General features: G+C 39.9%; 1 long non-coding RNA gene across 1 annotated transcript; it reads left to right on the top strand.

Annotated features, from left to right (window-relative positions):
- Nucleotides 1-12,243: 12,243 nt before the first annotated feature.
- LOC146705617 (uncharacterized) lies at nucleotides 12,244-13,870 on the top strand. The gene is made up of 2 exons (XR_014921716.1): nucleotides 12,244-13,356; nucleotides 13,437-13,870. It is a non-coding gene; the product is annotated as an uncharacterized LOC146705617 (long non-coding RNA).
- The last annotated feature ends 841 nt before the right edge of the window (nucleotides 13,871-14,711 follow it).

Consider the following 14,711-nt stretch of genomic DNA (forward strand, 5'->3'; position numbering starts at 1 on the left):
GAGCATCTCTGAATGGTAGTGGTGTGCAATACTGCAAATTTTAGTATTGATCTGATACAAATAAACATAGGCCCAGTACTGCTGGTACTAGTAACAACACTGATAATTTTAACTTAGGCAGCTCATGGATGCATCCTGCCTTGTATGAAGGGATATTTTCTTGGCACTTGTTAGGCTCCTTAAAACATTGTTTTGCACAGCTTGCCTGAGTATTATTGCTGACCACGTCTTTCCCTTGTTGAACACAGTGACCAACTGGTGGCTGTTTCACGCAGGATAATGCACCATGTCACAAAGCTCAGTCATCGCAAGCTACAGCAGCTGCTTGATGCTGTCACATCATTATGGACCAAAATCTCTTATCTCTGTTTCCAGCATCTTGTTAAATCTATGCCAAGGCATTTCTAAAGGCAAAAGAGGGACCAGGGCATTAATGAAGTGGTTGGCAAGCTCCAATTAAATCTCCAAATTGATAAACATGAGTTACAACTTACGAACAAACAAATATGTGTACATTTACTGAAAGCAGTAGAAGTGGTAAAAAATTAACTACACTATTTGCAGCATAGTGGAATAGTAAAACTGTCTTGTTTAGAAATTCTACATGTTTTTGCAAAACTATTAATGGGAAGAAGATATAAACAGCAATTTTAGTGAAATGGGAGAGGAGGAGAGGTTGCAAGTGATCACAGATATATATAAGAGAAGCAGAAACATTAGTAACCACTTAATTTTGCATTTATAGCTAAAAGGTATTGCTGCTAAAAAGGGGATGAAGCTGTATTTGCTTTGCAGCTGGAGGTAAATAAATTTTTAATTAGGGTTTAGCTGCAGCAAAATATTACAAAACTGTGTCACTTGTTGTCTAATGGCAGAATGTCTGAATTCAATGAGCAGCAAATTCAGTATGACTTAAATAACAGAAACTTCTTTGTGTGTATACAGTCAACATTTCACAAGTAGGTTACATTTCAGCTTCTATCTCCACCTCCTACTACAATATAAATCTAATTTTTTCGAGTGTAAGTATGAGACAAGTGCAAATTAACACAGTGATTATGATGCTGCCCTGCCGTAAAAAAATATTCTCACTTAAGGAAATAAACGTTTTTTGAGAGACTTTCCAGTCCAATCGTGTGCTCTGTAAATATCTTTATTATGCCCGGTAGGATGTTTACTTGTGCTCCAAGGTAAATAAATAATGCAATGTTTAATTAGTGTAACTCTAACTTTGCTAGAGTAGCAAAGGCTGCTCTTCCCATACAGATAGCATTCTCACAGTGGTCTCCTACTCATCATCTAAGAGCTTTTTAATGCTTGCTAGACAATCTTTTTATTAGTTGAAATAGCTTCTCTGTGTTTTTTCCTTGTGGCTCAGGAGGTAAAGTTGATCGGCGACTAGTTTCGAAGGTTGGTGGTTTAATTCCCCCCTCCTGCACCAGAAGTTACCCATGTGAGAGTGTGAATGTTTGGTTAAAGTGCTTTGGCCATGAAAAATGTGTTTGCGTGAACTGATGAATAAGACTCACAAAGAAACAGAGTAGAAAAACGCTACATAAGCACCATATTTGCCATTTTCCCACCAATTTTATCCTTAGAGATAAATCTGTATCTATATAGCCTGCTGCACATTTACCTCTGATGTGTTCACTTTGCCGTGCAAACAGCTGATAACACGCTTGTTGAGTTTCCACTGAGCGACAGCTTTAGCTACCTCTCGCTGTTTTTAACTGTAGCACGATCATCGTCGTTATTTTCCCCAACAGGCCTCACCAAGAGTGGAGTTTATGTTTGTTAGTTCCTCATCAGCTGAGAGACACTTTATCAGAATACATAATAAAAAGAGAGATTAATGTAAATACTTGTAAAGGCCGTTGTCTCCGCCATCTGCCACAAACATAGGACTGAATATGCGAGGAGTCAGAAGGAGACAGAAACATTATGAATGCCTGAATGGATGCATATTCAGGCTTTTGAGAAATGAACTATTAAATTACACTTATTATCAGAAAAAAAAAGTTATCCGAGTATTTCAGTGTGCTACTTTGTAACACATTATCCCAACACATTATCCCAATAGTTGGAGTTGGCTCTCTTTTCCCTGCCAACATGATCCACTACGAACCTCATGGTAGTAAAGACCTGCCAGTTGATCTTCGCTACAGGACAGCAGTTTTCTCAGAGGTCTGGGTTTCACCAGTTCTCTGCAAGTCAGCGAGTCAGTTTGTTGTACAAGCAGGAAAAGTCTGAGACTGTGTCGACATATCCAGCTAACAAAGATTCAGTGTGTGTGTGTGTATGTGTTTGAGAGAAATAGAGGGTAGAGTTTTATAGACCCGCAAGGGTACACTGAGAATTAAGTGTGAGACAATGCCATTGTCCTTCACTGTTTGTGCATTTTTACACTCACCTTTCACCTTTCAAAAACGTGCTCACCTTGGACCTTATTAAAGATGTAAGAATAAATAAAACTCACAAACACACACACACATCCACATAAACACAGGAAAACACAAGACTTCCTTAAGCCTTGTCTGTCTTTAAGTATACTGCTGGGTCCTCCTGTTTTCTCCTACGCAGCACTATTTTAACAATGTCCCATTATTGCACATGCACACCCACAGACACACTCACATTCACACCACTTGCCCTTAGGGAATTATGAGCCATTAATTGTGATATCGATGTTGTAGTTGTGGCGGGTTTGTATATTTTACCATATCTCTTATGCCACAAACGCCACAGCAATGCAGCCAACACAGAGGATCCACACTGTGTGTAAGCTCGTGTTTGTGTGTGATTTTATGCCTGCTTTGTCTTCATGTGAATGAATTGTGTGTGTGTGTGTGTGTGTGTAGGCATGCAGTGGTGCGCCGCTCTCCATTTTAATGGCAATTCCGACAGAGCCTTTCCCATCTTGCCGTTGTCATGGCAACCAAGCGGGTAAGCGGCCACGTTTGTCTCGGGGGCCCTGGCCTTCTTTTGCGTGTCACAGCTGCGCGCTCACATGCACATATACAGACACACACACACGTGCATGCATAGACACCAAAACAAACCTGCAGAAATCATAAGTAGAAGTACATTCAACCCACAAAACAAACATTTACTTGCCAGTGCACGCGCACACACACACACACACACATGCACATACACACATTGTTACAGTACTGTATGTACACACAGCACCCACCCTCCAAGCACAAGGTTATCCTCACAGTTATTCCCACACAGTTTCCCCTCCTCCAAACCAGTACTTGGGATTTCCCAGTAAAATGCTAACAGTAATGTTCCTCCCTTTACCAACTGCTTTATAGCTCTATATATACTTCACATATACTCCACCACCCCAACAGTCTGAACCGAAGTGTTAGCCCTGTGTCTGTGTGTACGTTATGAATATGACTAGTCAGCAAACAGGACACAATTAACAATCTCCTCTCTGATGTTTTATTCACACTGCTCATAGATGGATAAATGTTGACGGCAGATAGACTCCACATTGCCATCAGACCAGAACTCAGAAGTTTAGTTTAAGCTTCAAGCTTTTAGTCTGAAAAACATCACTAAGGAACTGGCAGAAAAATTTAATTAGCATGGTTTTATTTTATCTTCTCAACTGTTGAAAGTGTTGAACCATGAAAACAGTATTCAGACTTGAGATTCTGTAAATGTTTGGGTATTTTTTTCGACATAAGACATTTTGGAAAGCATTTTTCCTGATAATTTCAGGAAAATTAAAAAGTGCTGTTATTACTGTGCAATCTGAAAAATGAACTTCATTGCAGAAATCATTTTTACATCTCTTGCAGATATAAGTGAATAATATGGCTTTCTAATTAGTATTTGCACTCCGTCTTGCCTTGCAACAGTGATGCAAGACCATTTGGGCAGTTTGCTCTGAGCACACCATTACACAGTATCCAAGAGCCCGAGTAACACAAACTGTGATCAGATGGTGAGCCACTCCGTGCACATATCATCACCCCATGCCAATTTTGTGACTGCACAGACTTGTCTACAGAAACACTATACATGCAGTTTTCAAGCAGACTGACTACTCGTCCATCATGTCTGCACCTTTCTTACTTACCTTCTTACTCAGCTGATAGCTATGATATTAAATACCAAAAAAATAAGGTAAGTGTCCTTTGTATCCCATATTTGGTTTGTCACTGTCCATTTATTTTACATTTTGATGGCAGACTGACCTTAAAAAACAGGTGCTAAAAATAGCAGTGAGCCTCACCTGTTCCAGTAGTTGCGCTTCAGATCAGAGAATGGGTCTCTTTTGTTTAATATTTTATTTCTTTTAATAACTTTTTCCTGACTGGAAGGATGTTGCCATCCTGCATGTTCCTCCAAATCCTGCCTCGGATGTTTATGAATTGTTTATCACCACACGTATTTGCACAACTGAAGTGGGTCAACCACTCAAACTGTCTGTATCAAAGTTAAGTATCTGCAAATGTTTTTGTACCGCTTTAAAGCACTAGCAGTGAGTGAAAATTTGCATTGTCATTTACTTGTTTTGATTGCATTAAAAATGTCTTATACAACTTTTATGTTAAAAGTTTGCGCATATTGTTCTTATTAATTATATTTCTTGTATAACTGCCTTAAGTAATGAAAATCTGATTCAGCTGGCTTCATTCGATAAATAAAATGCTCGGTAGTGTTCATTTAAACTGGTTGGTTTTCTGTCATAGACACAGCTTTTAAGCGTTGTCCACACATTTGTAAGAGGGCTGAGTTCAGGGCTTTAGGAAGGCCAATCCAGGAGCTTAATGTTAGTCTGCTTTATCCATTTAAAAACCATTATTGATGTGTGTTTAGGATCATCATCCTCTTGGAACACCCGATTGTATCCGAGTTTTAGCTGTTTATTTGAGATGAAGTTGAGCCACCATGCTGGACAGCTACTACAGTGTGTTCAGGTTTGAAAGCCTTGGCTTTACTTTTCCAAACAAACCTCTTTTCTCATTCAAGCTTGAAGGTGATCATTTTGGAGCAGGGCCTTCTATCTTGGTCTGTGCCCTCTCAGTCCATGTTAATGTAAACCTCAGATGGTTTTCCCTCAGAAGGGTATAAAATCTTTAAACATATTATTACACCGTTACTGAAATCCTGTTTTAATTATATCCTGGGGGGTGGCAAAATACCAGTATCATGGAACCAAGCTCTTATCTCTGTAATATCAAAGTCTGGAAAAGACAAAACTGAATGTAGCTCCTACAGACCTACAGTGGCTTGCAAAAGTATTTGGCCCCCTTGAACTTTTCCACATTTTGTCACATTAAAGCCACAAACATGAATCAATTTTATTGGAATTCCACGTGAAAGACCAACACAAAGTGGTGTACATGTGAGAAGTGGAACGAAAATCATACATGATTCCAAACATTTTTTACAAATAATTAACTGAAAAGTGGGGTGTGCGTAATTACATAAATATTCAGCCCCCTGAGTCAATACTTTGTAGAACCACCTTTTGCTGCAATTTCCTAATTTCCTCTCATCTGAGAATGATAGTTTTGATCATCTTGCAGATCCTGACAAAGTAGTCGCACATCTGAAAAGCTTACTAACAGATGAGTTTGGAATTTGTAGTTGTTTAGAAATGGCTACGAGAGATCTTCCCAGTTTGTGTAAATCTACAGTTCTTCACTGAGTTCCTTGGACTTTTCTTTGGACTTTTGTTCTGAATATTGGTTAATCCAATGCGATCAAACAAATTGTTTTTATGCTGGCAAAAAGAAACTACCAGTTATAGTCAATCAAGCTTACCAATAAGAAGTGTATGTGTATATTTGTGTATGTGTATATTTGACTCAATATATCATTTTGACCCTGTGTGGATTAGAATAAATCCAAAATAAATTCAAACTTGTGCATCCAGTTCTTGTTTGTTTGCTTTGTAAGTCCTTAAAACTAAAGTATTATCTTTAATTCAAGGCCAATAGAGAGTTGGACAATGACACACTATTAAAGATGATTTTGAATCACCAGTTAAACTTAGAGGCTTGTTTAAGTTTCCATGTCCATGAGCACATTTGGATCAACTTGGGTCTTATGGAAAGTTTGCAATCAGACGACAAGCCGCTTAGCTTCTATCTACCATGCAGATTTGTCCATGGAGATATAACATTGCACCAAATATGCATTCACCCTTAAGGTGGAATTCAAGGAACAAGAATGAATACTGCTGTTGATGTCCATAGTCCACGTGTGCAACAAAGTGTAATTGTAACAATTACATGTAACAACCACTTTGGGTAGAAGCCAGAATGTCCAGAGGGAACTGATACAAGCACAAGAACAACCTGCACACTCCACACTGAAAGGCCACTAATTATTTTAAGTCCTTCAGGTATGTTTTGATGCCTAATGTTCTGAGATTTCATTTCATTACAATGAAAGCAAGTTGTTCGTGTTTAAAGTGTTTTTGTCCCCAGTATTAGTGAAGTCATTTGTGTTGGAGTAAAATCTGTTTGAGGTACTAAGTGGGTCAGAGCAAATCCCAGTTGTGGTTCCTGTGGTATACCTGGGCTATTTTAGCTCAAAGACTTTCTTCAACAACCAAAACCCAGTGGAGCAGAAAGCAGAAACCACTTGTCTCTGTCTGTGCATCTGTCTGAGAGTGCAGGAACCAGGCCTGACATTTTTGTTATACAAACTACACACACTAACAAGCTAAATGTCTGACACAGTGTAGAACTTACCTTGAAAAAGATTTGCTAAACAGCAGAGCACTCTCTGCATACAACATCAGCTTTTGAGGCGAGGCTGAATTGTGAGTCTCTTTTACAGAGATTTGTTTTTTGTCATAGACATTTTTTGAGAATTGAGAATTGTAATGAGAAAAACAACACATATAGGGAGAGATAATGTGGCTATAAGTTGCAGTAAATCTCTAAAAGAATATAATCGCAATGTAATCTCTAAGGTAGGAAATTACTGGCATACTTCCACTTTAAAGTCTGACAGCCAGCGCCCTCTACTGGATGCTTCAAGGACGCGCAAGTCCAGCGACCGTCAGGTTTTTAATCATTATTTTTTAATTGGAAAGAACATAAATTTCATAACTTGCGGCACATCTTCATTATTGCACACATAAAAATGTGAAAATTCAACATAATCAAAAATAACCTTTGAATTATAACATTAGTCTAACAAACTTTTCTATATGAACTCATAAACTCATAACACTTTAAATCCTGCATATTCAGGTTATTATATCCTTTGTTACAATATAAATAATGCCTCATTGCATCTGTTTTACAGTAAATATATAATTGGCCACAAAATAATGACAATAATTAGCTTTCTTTTGCAGAGTAGACTGTAGATAAATCTTATTATATTTCAAACATTAGTTTCTTTAAAATACATAAACCCTGTTTTAAGGATCTCTTAAAAACACAGTCATTGTTCCATTTGTACTTACACCTATATGTCTTTTTTTTACATGACTTATAAATCATCAATCACCTTTTAAAATTTTAGAATGGCTCCATAGTGATCCCTGGTTTGTTCCTGGGACAAACACAAATCCCTACTGAACAAGGAAGTAGCTTTAATAGCTTTATAAATCCATAAGATGGCAGTAGACTTCATGATTTTAAAGATATTCTGCAATGTTCATCATCTTGGGTTACATATGCAGTACGACTGTAAGATATTACAGGGTTCACATTATGAGTCACTTGATTATTGAATCCTACTAAACCCAAATGTGACTAACTGGTGGCCTGGGCACAAAACAACGCCTCATAATATTCAGTTTCCCCTGCATCAATATTCTTCACTCAGTCTTTGAAAGGCAGAAAATGTCCCAGCACTAATCTAAGGCCACAACTCATAATATCAGAACTGCAGGGGAGCAGAGTGAAAATGGAAAAAAGCCACATGTGGCAGATTCTAATACTCTTGCTAAATGTCAACAATGAGCCAAAACATGGAGAGAAAAATATATATATATTTTTTTAAATGTCATTTTCAAACACATCCATAGAGTTGTAATTGGTATAATAACCACAGTTTCAGACTGTATTTAAAAGTCATCCTGAAGCAAACAATATTCCATATGAATGTTTCCTAATATTAAACAATTAGCGCCACATAATCTCAGAACTCAACATCCTTAACAGTTAAATTTCACAGATAAACTCATGCCCCCCAGTCTTCTTTAAATATTACATTGAAATTAATTCTGTTTTTTGTTAATACAAGTTATTTAACATTTGAATTAAGCTAAATTAGTCTGCTCTCTAATGGATCAGTTCTTCTGCATCCTGCACAAATTTCAGTCAAGTTTTAGGTTTCACCTCACCCTGCCCATCTAAGGGTGACAATGACTTATTTTTAAGACATCAAAGTCTGACACATGCTCCTGGAATTCAGTAATATGTCCTTTAGTGAGTTCCCTGAGTTATATACATATATATATAACTTCTCCTGCACACAAAACCGTGTTTTAACTGAAGCTGGTGATCATAGCCCTTCAGCAAACTCCACAACTACTGGCTGAAATAAAGAGCTCAAAGGTTTTATCAGTAAAATATCTAACAACCATTTTATTTTCTGTTGCCTTTTCATGCCTTGTCATGAAAATATGTCTCTCTTCTGTGAAATCCTCTGCACAATGCTGTTGTGTTAGTGCACATCCATTTATGTTTTCTGTGCTTTGAATTTAACTGATCCAATTTTCTGTGTCTCATATGTCTCAACTTTTTCTTAAATGTGCTCATAAACAAATTGAGTTCAGTAAATAACCTATAATATTAAAACTTTTAATTTCTCAAAGTTATGAGTTTATAAATGAGTCACTTCTGAGCATCACTATTTCTTCTATATTAGAAAAAGACTTAAGAAGAACCAAGCCCATGGGGATAATGCATTAACTGTATATGTTAAAATCTATATATTACCATTATAATATATTGCCTACGCTCAGCAACATGAATAACCAAACACACGCTAGTAAAACACAGCCTCCAGGGTGGGATTGAGTGTTGGTGTGTGTAAAAGAGGGTGGAGGGTGCAAGAGTGATGCCCATTTAAGGTCGCTACCTAAACCTCAAGAGCTGCCTCTAAATAGCTGACATACCAAGCAACACGATAACCATGGACTCAACACAAACTGATGGGAAGGGACACAGAGGGAGAAAGAGGGCTCAGCAGTGAGGAAGCAGATGAGCTGAGAAGAAACCATACAAGTGATGACAAAAGTGTGACAACCAGGAATGTGAAACATGTCAGTGCTTTAAGAAATGTGATATTCACTTTGTCCTTGAGCCGGGTAAATGACCTGCACAGCGAAAAACTCAAGACCAAGAACATTTATGGCAGTATTGAGCTATAATACAAAATAGCTTTACAACTTACACTCAACAAAAATATAAACGCAACACCTTTGTTACTGCTCCCATTCCCCATGGGATGGACGTAGAGACCTAAAATTCATTCCAGATACACAATATAACCATCCCTCCCAAACAGTGGTCACAAATCAGTCCAAATGTGTGGTAGTGGGCACATCTGCTATATTGAGATAATCCATCCCACCTCACAGGTGTGCCACATCAGGATGCTGATCTGACATCATGAGTAGTGCACAGGTGTACCTCAGACTGCCCACAACAAAAGGCCACCCTGGAATGTGCAGTTTTTTGCACTATTGGGGGTCTGGGGACCCAGAACCGGTCAGTATCTGGTGTGACCACCATTTGCCTCATGCAGTGCAACACATCGTTGCATGGAGTCTATCAGATTGTCAATTGTGGCCTGTGGAATGTTGGTCCACTCCACTTCAATGGCTGTGCGAGGTTGTTGGATATTCGTGGGAACTGGTACACGCTGTCGTATACGCCGGTCAAGCACATCCCGAACATGCTCAATGGGTGACATGTCCGGTGAGTATGCTGGCCATGCAAGAACTGGGACATTCTCAGCTGCCATCTGCCCTGAACAATGTGAACCATGATTCATCCGTGAAGCGCACACCTCTCCAACGTGCCAGACGCCATCGAATGTGAGCATTTGCCCACACAAGTCTGTTACGGCGACGAGCTGGAGTCAGGTCAAGACCCCGATGAGGACGACGGGCATGCAGTTGAGCGTCCCTGAGACGGTTTCTGACAGTTTGTGCAGAAATTGTTTGGTTGTGCAAACCAATTGTTCCAGCAGCTGTCTGGGTGGCTGGTCTCAGACGATCTTGGAGGTGAACCTGCTGGATGTGGAGGTCCTGGGCTGGTGTGGTTACACGAGGTCTGCGGTTGTGAGGCCGGTTGGATGTGCTGCCATATTCTCTGAAACGCCTGTGGAGACGGCTTATGGTTGAGAAATGAACATTCAATGCACGGGCGACAGATCTGGTTGACATTCCTGCTGTCAGCATGCCAATTGCACGCTCCCTCATTGCTTGTGGCATCTGTGGCATTTTGCTGTGAGACAAAACTGCACATTCCAGGGTGGCCTTTTGTTGTGGGCAGTCTGAGGTACACCTGTGCACTACTCATGATGTCAGATCAGCATCCTGATGTGGCACACCTGTGAGGTGGGATGGATTATCTCAATATAGCAGATGTGCCCACTACCACACATTTGGACTGATTTGTGACCACTGTTTGGGAGGGATGGTTATATTGTGTATCTGGAATGAATTTTAGGTCTCTACGTCCATCCCATGGGGAATGGGAGCAGTAACAAAGGTGTTGCGTTTATATTTTTGTAGAGTGTATTTAACCTCCTAAGTCTTATAATTTGTCTGTGAATATCTGGCACACACAACTACAGACCATACGTTGTGCAAAATTACCTGTCTTCCCCATTATGATGCTCAGGTTGAACTTCAGCAGGTTGTCTTGATGATGTCTACATCCTGAGTCTAAATGTGTTGAGTTGCTGCCAAGTGATTGGTTGATTATATATTTGCATCAGCAGGCAGTTGAAGAGGTGTACTAATAAAGTGGCCAGTGGGGGAATATTGATTGGTTTAAAAGTGTGCTCCACTTAGCTAGTGAGATTCTGGGATAGATGACAGACAGATGGGTGACGGTGGTAGATGAGTAGCACCTTAACCCTAAGGGATTTGAGTTTTTGTTTTACTTCAGCTGTAATCTTTTGTATTGCATTGTAAATGTTTTCATGTCCTTCTTCCTGTCAGTGGGGGAAAAATATTGGTTAATAACAGCAGGAAAAAAGGAAAGATGTCAGAGTGAGGCACGTTCTCATGGACTTGGTCAAATATTAAAAGAAGGAAATAAGAGAAACCAGAAAGATTAGATTCTGCTTTTCCCTGGCCCCCTTTCATTGCTGCTAAGTGTGCATCCAGCAGGTTATAGAGCCCATAAAAAGACATCTGAGCTCCTTGTTCAGCTTTCTGAGAAAAGTTCCCATAGACTAAACAGCAATCACTACCCTGCACTTACTGTAGCAACCAGTAGTCAGTTTAAAATATCTGATGACATCCAAAGAGCCACAAACCACTTTTACATTGGGAATATCTGTAATATGTTGTGTTAATTCAATAGCTGATACACAATCCTCTTTGTGTTTTCAGTTTGTTTGTGGTACTTATCTGAGAGATCTGTAGTTAGACACGGGAAACTGCTGCCAGCTGTGGATATTTATAAACTGTTACAGTGAAAGACAAATTAAAGAACACGTTACAGTTTTGTTAGATATTTTTGGAGTCATAGAGAGAAAAATGGACATTTATCTTTCAGTGTGCTGCACTTCTCCTTGACGTATTAGATATTTCTCATTTCTCAAGCTGAAATCTGAAGGAACTAACTGCAATCTCCCAAATGTAGTCATTACATGTCCAAGCAAAAATTCTAAACTAGGTTTTTTTCTTAATAAAATATAGCCTGTGGCGGGAGATTTCAGCCAATCACAGGTCTTGCTGGTTGATCTGATATCCTCGTGTTGGTGTTGTTCCCAGATCATCATACTAAATGTTGTTCCAGGATCAACATTGCAAGTGACCAATCAGAATGTTGTGACGTCATACTTTTGCGACTTCGGGAAAAACCGGCGTAAAACAAAAAACTGTACTTAAGCTGCGTGAAACCGCCTCTGTCCGCCGATCAACGGACCCTGACCCTAACCCTAACCGTAACCCTTTAATAAACAGTAAGCAGAATTGATATTGTCCTTGCAACATTGGAATTTCATAAATGCATGAATGGCTTGGCGCGCAAAGGAATAACGTCACAACAATGTGATTGGTCACTTGCAATGTTGAACCTGGAACAACATTTTCATGATGGTCTGGGAACAACACCAACACGAGGATATCAGATCATCCGGGCCCTGTTTCAGGAAGCCGGTTTAGTGGAAAAACTGAGTAAGTATACCCTGAGTTAACGAAAACTCTGGGTTTTCGGTTTCACAAAGCGAGTTCAGCTGAAGCCTGAGTGAGTCACTATGACGACACACGCCGTGAAGCTAACCTGCCCCCTAGCAGGTTTACTACAACTAACCCTGACTGTCTCCGCCCCTTTGTCGGAAACCTGACAGTAGGAAGTGTCGGACATGGCGTGCTCCTTCCTTGAAGAGCCAGTAGATCATGAAGCCCAAATTCTCCGCAGAGCTCTCCGCCGGGAGAGAGTGATCAGAGCGCGTTTGGGCATCTTATCATTTCCTGATGATTTCCTGTGTGAACGTTACCGTTTTTCAGCACAATCTATAATTTATTTTAATAACATCCTCAGGCCATATATTACGCATGTGACACATCGCGGACATTCTCTCAGTTCTGTACATATTATTTGTATTGCACTTCGGTTTTTTGCAAACGGGAGCTTTCTGTATAATATTGATGACGCTGAGCACGCTTCCAAGGCTACCGTCTGTCGGGCAGTCAGGAATGTTACAGTTGCACTGAAACGTCTCCTGTACTCGTTTGTGTTCCCCGGTCACAGACCCACAAGATTTATCAAAGAGGGATTCCACAAAATTGCAGGTAGCAGGATGAACAAAACGTAATGTATGATGTGGTGATACTTGGACTACTACTTAAATTTTACATTTATTTTCAGGGTTCCCAGGCGTGATTGGCTGTATAGATGGCACTCACATTCCAATCATTGCTCCTTCAGTAAATGAAGGAGACTATGTGAACAGGAAGTCTTTCCACAGCATTAATGTACAGGTACATAGTTCCCTGTAGCATTTCAAACTAACAAATTATTTCATTATAGTAATGGATGCTAATTCGTGTTCTCTGCACTGTGAAGATCATATGTGATGCTGCCAACATTATCACAAATGTGGAAGCCAAGTGGCCAGGCTCTGTCCATGACTCACAAATATTCCGTGAATGTACACTGAGCACAAAATTTGGACATGGTGAGTTGAGAATACTTTAAAATATATAAAGACCAATTGCTTCAGGGACATTTGAACTGAAGTGTATCCTTCTGTCTTAGGAGAGTTCACTGGCTACTTGCTTGGTGATAGGGGGTATCCATGTTTACCCTATTTGCTCACCCCTTACCCTGACCCTGAACCGGGCCCACAGCAGCGATATAATCTGGCTAATTGCAGGACAAGAGCCAGAATTGAAATGACTATCGGAATGCTTAAGGCCCGGTTCCAGTGCCTGCAAAGACTCAGGGTCACCCCAGAAAGGGCATGTGACATTATTGTGGCATGTGTGATTCTTCACAACATTGCCACAATTAGAGGAGAACACTGTCCTTCTGAACCAAACAGCAGTGATCCAAACCATGAACATCCTGACCCTCCCACGGACATACAAGATGGAAGCGCAGTCAGAGACACCATATGTCACAATCATTTCCTTTGACCCATCACCTCAACATGTTGAAAGAAGAATAAACAGATTTTTTGTTCAACTGGCTTTATTGGTCGCCTGTGTTTCCTGTACACAAAGTATTAAAAGATGTAAACCTCATAAAGTGTCTCTGTTGCTTCCTCCTCTGTAACAGCTGTCAATGTTTCTTCATTATTTTCCTGTAGTAAAGAAATAAACAACATTGCTGTTCTACTGTAAACTCATATAATCTGTGGAGTATTACTCACAACTGCATGTTGGTCTGGCTCAACAGGAGGCTGCACCAGATGCAGTACACCACCATCAACTGATAGAATATGAGGTTTATACAGGTCACTTATAACTTACAAGGGACCAAATGGCAATTAACAAACATACCAATCACCTTACACTTCATTGTCATTATGCTCTCAAAGACAACCAAGACTGAGGGAAGGCAAAATCAGTAGGAAAATAACTTCACTACAAAATAATCCATTATGGTAAAGAGTTTATCAAATGAATGAGTAGCACTGCAAAGGTGACTGTGAAGAAAGGATGTATGCACATCATGTATTATTTTGAATTTACCCCCTATGTAGGCACTTGTGTCTTGCGGGGTTATTGACTCAGAGGATGTCCCTGCAGAGATGCCTTCGGCCACAGGGCGCCCACTGTTTTGGCTGAGGGCCAACTGCTCAGCCTCTGTGAGTGGTGGTGGTGGAGGACCCCCACCTGTTTTTCAGGCCTCCGCTTTTTTTCTGTTGGCTATAACGGGGTCACATTTGAGCATACAGAGTAAGCAAATATGTACTTGTAATGTGCTCAGATAATTTCAATAAGTGCTTACAGAAAGAAAATTAATGTAGCCTCTAACTGCAATTGATTTACATGGGACAAACAGACCAAGCACTATGGCTCATACTAC

This window comes from Copadichromis virginalis, linkage group LG7 (genome assembly GCF_057382275.1).
Source record: "Copadichromis virginalis isolate Kocher_CV1m ecotype Utaka linkage group LG7, C_Virginalis_male_GT1.1, whole genome shotgun sequence".
Taxonomy (NCBI): domain Eukaryota; kingdom Metazoa; phylum Chordata; class Actinopteri; order Cichliformes; family Cichlidae; genus Copadichromis; species Copadichromis virginalis.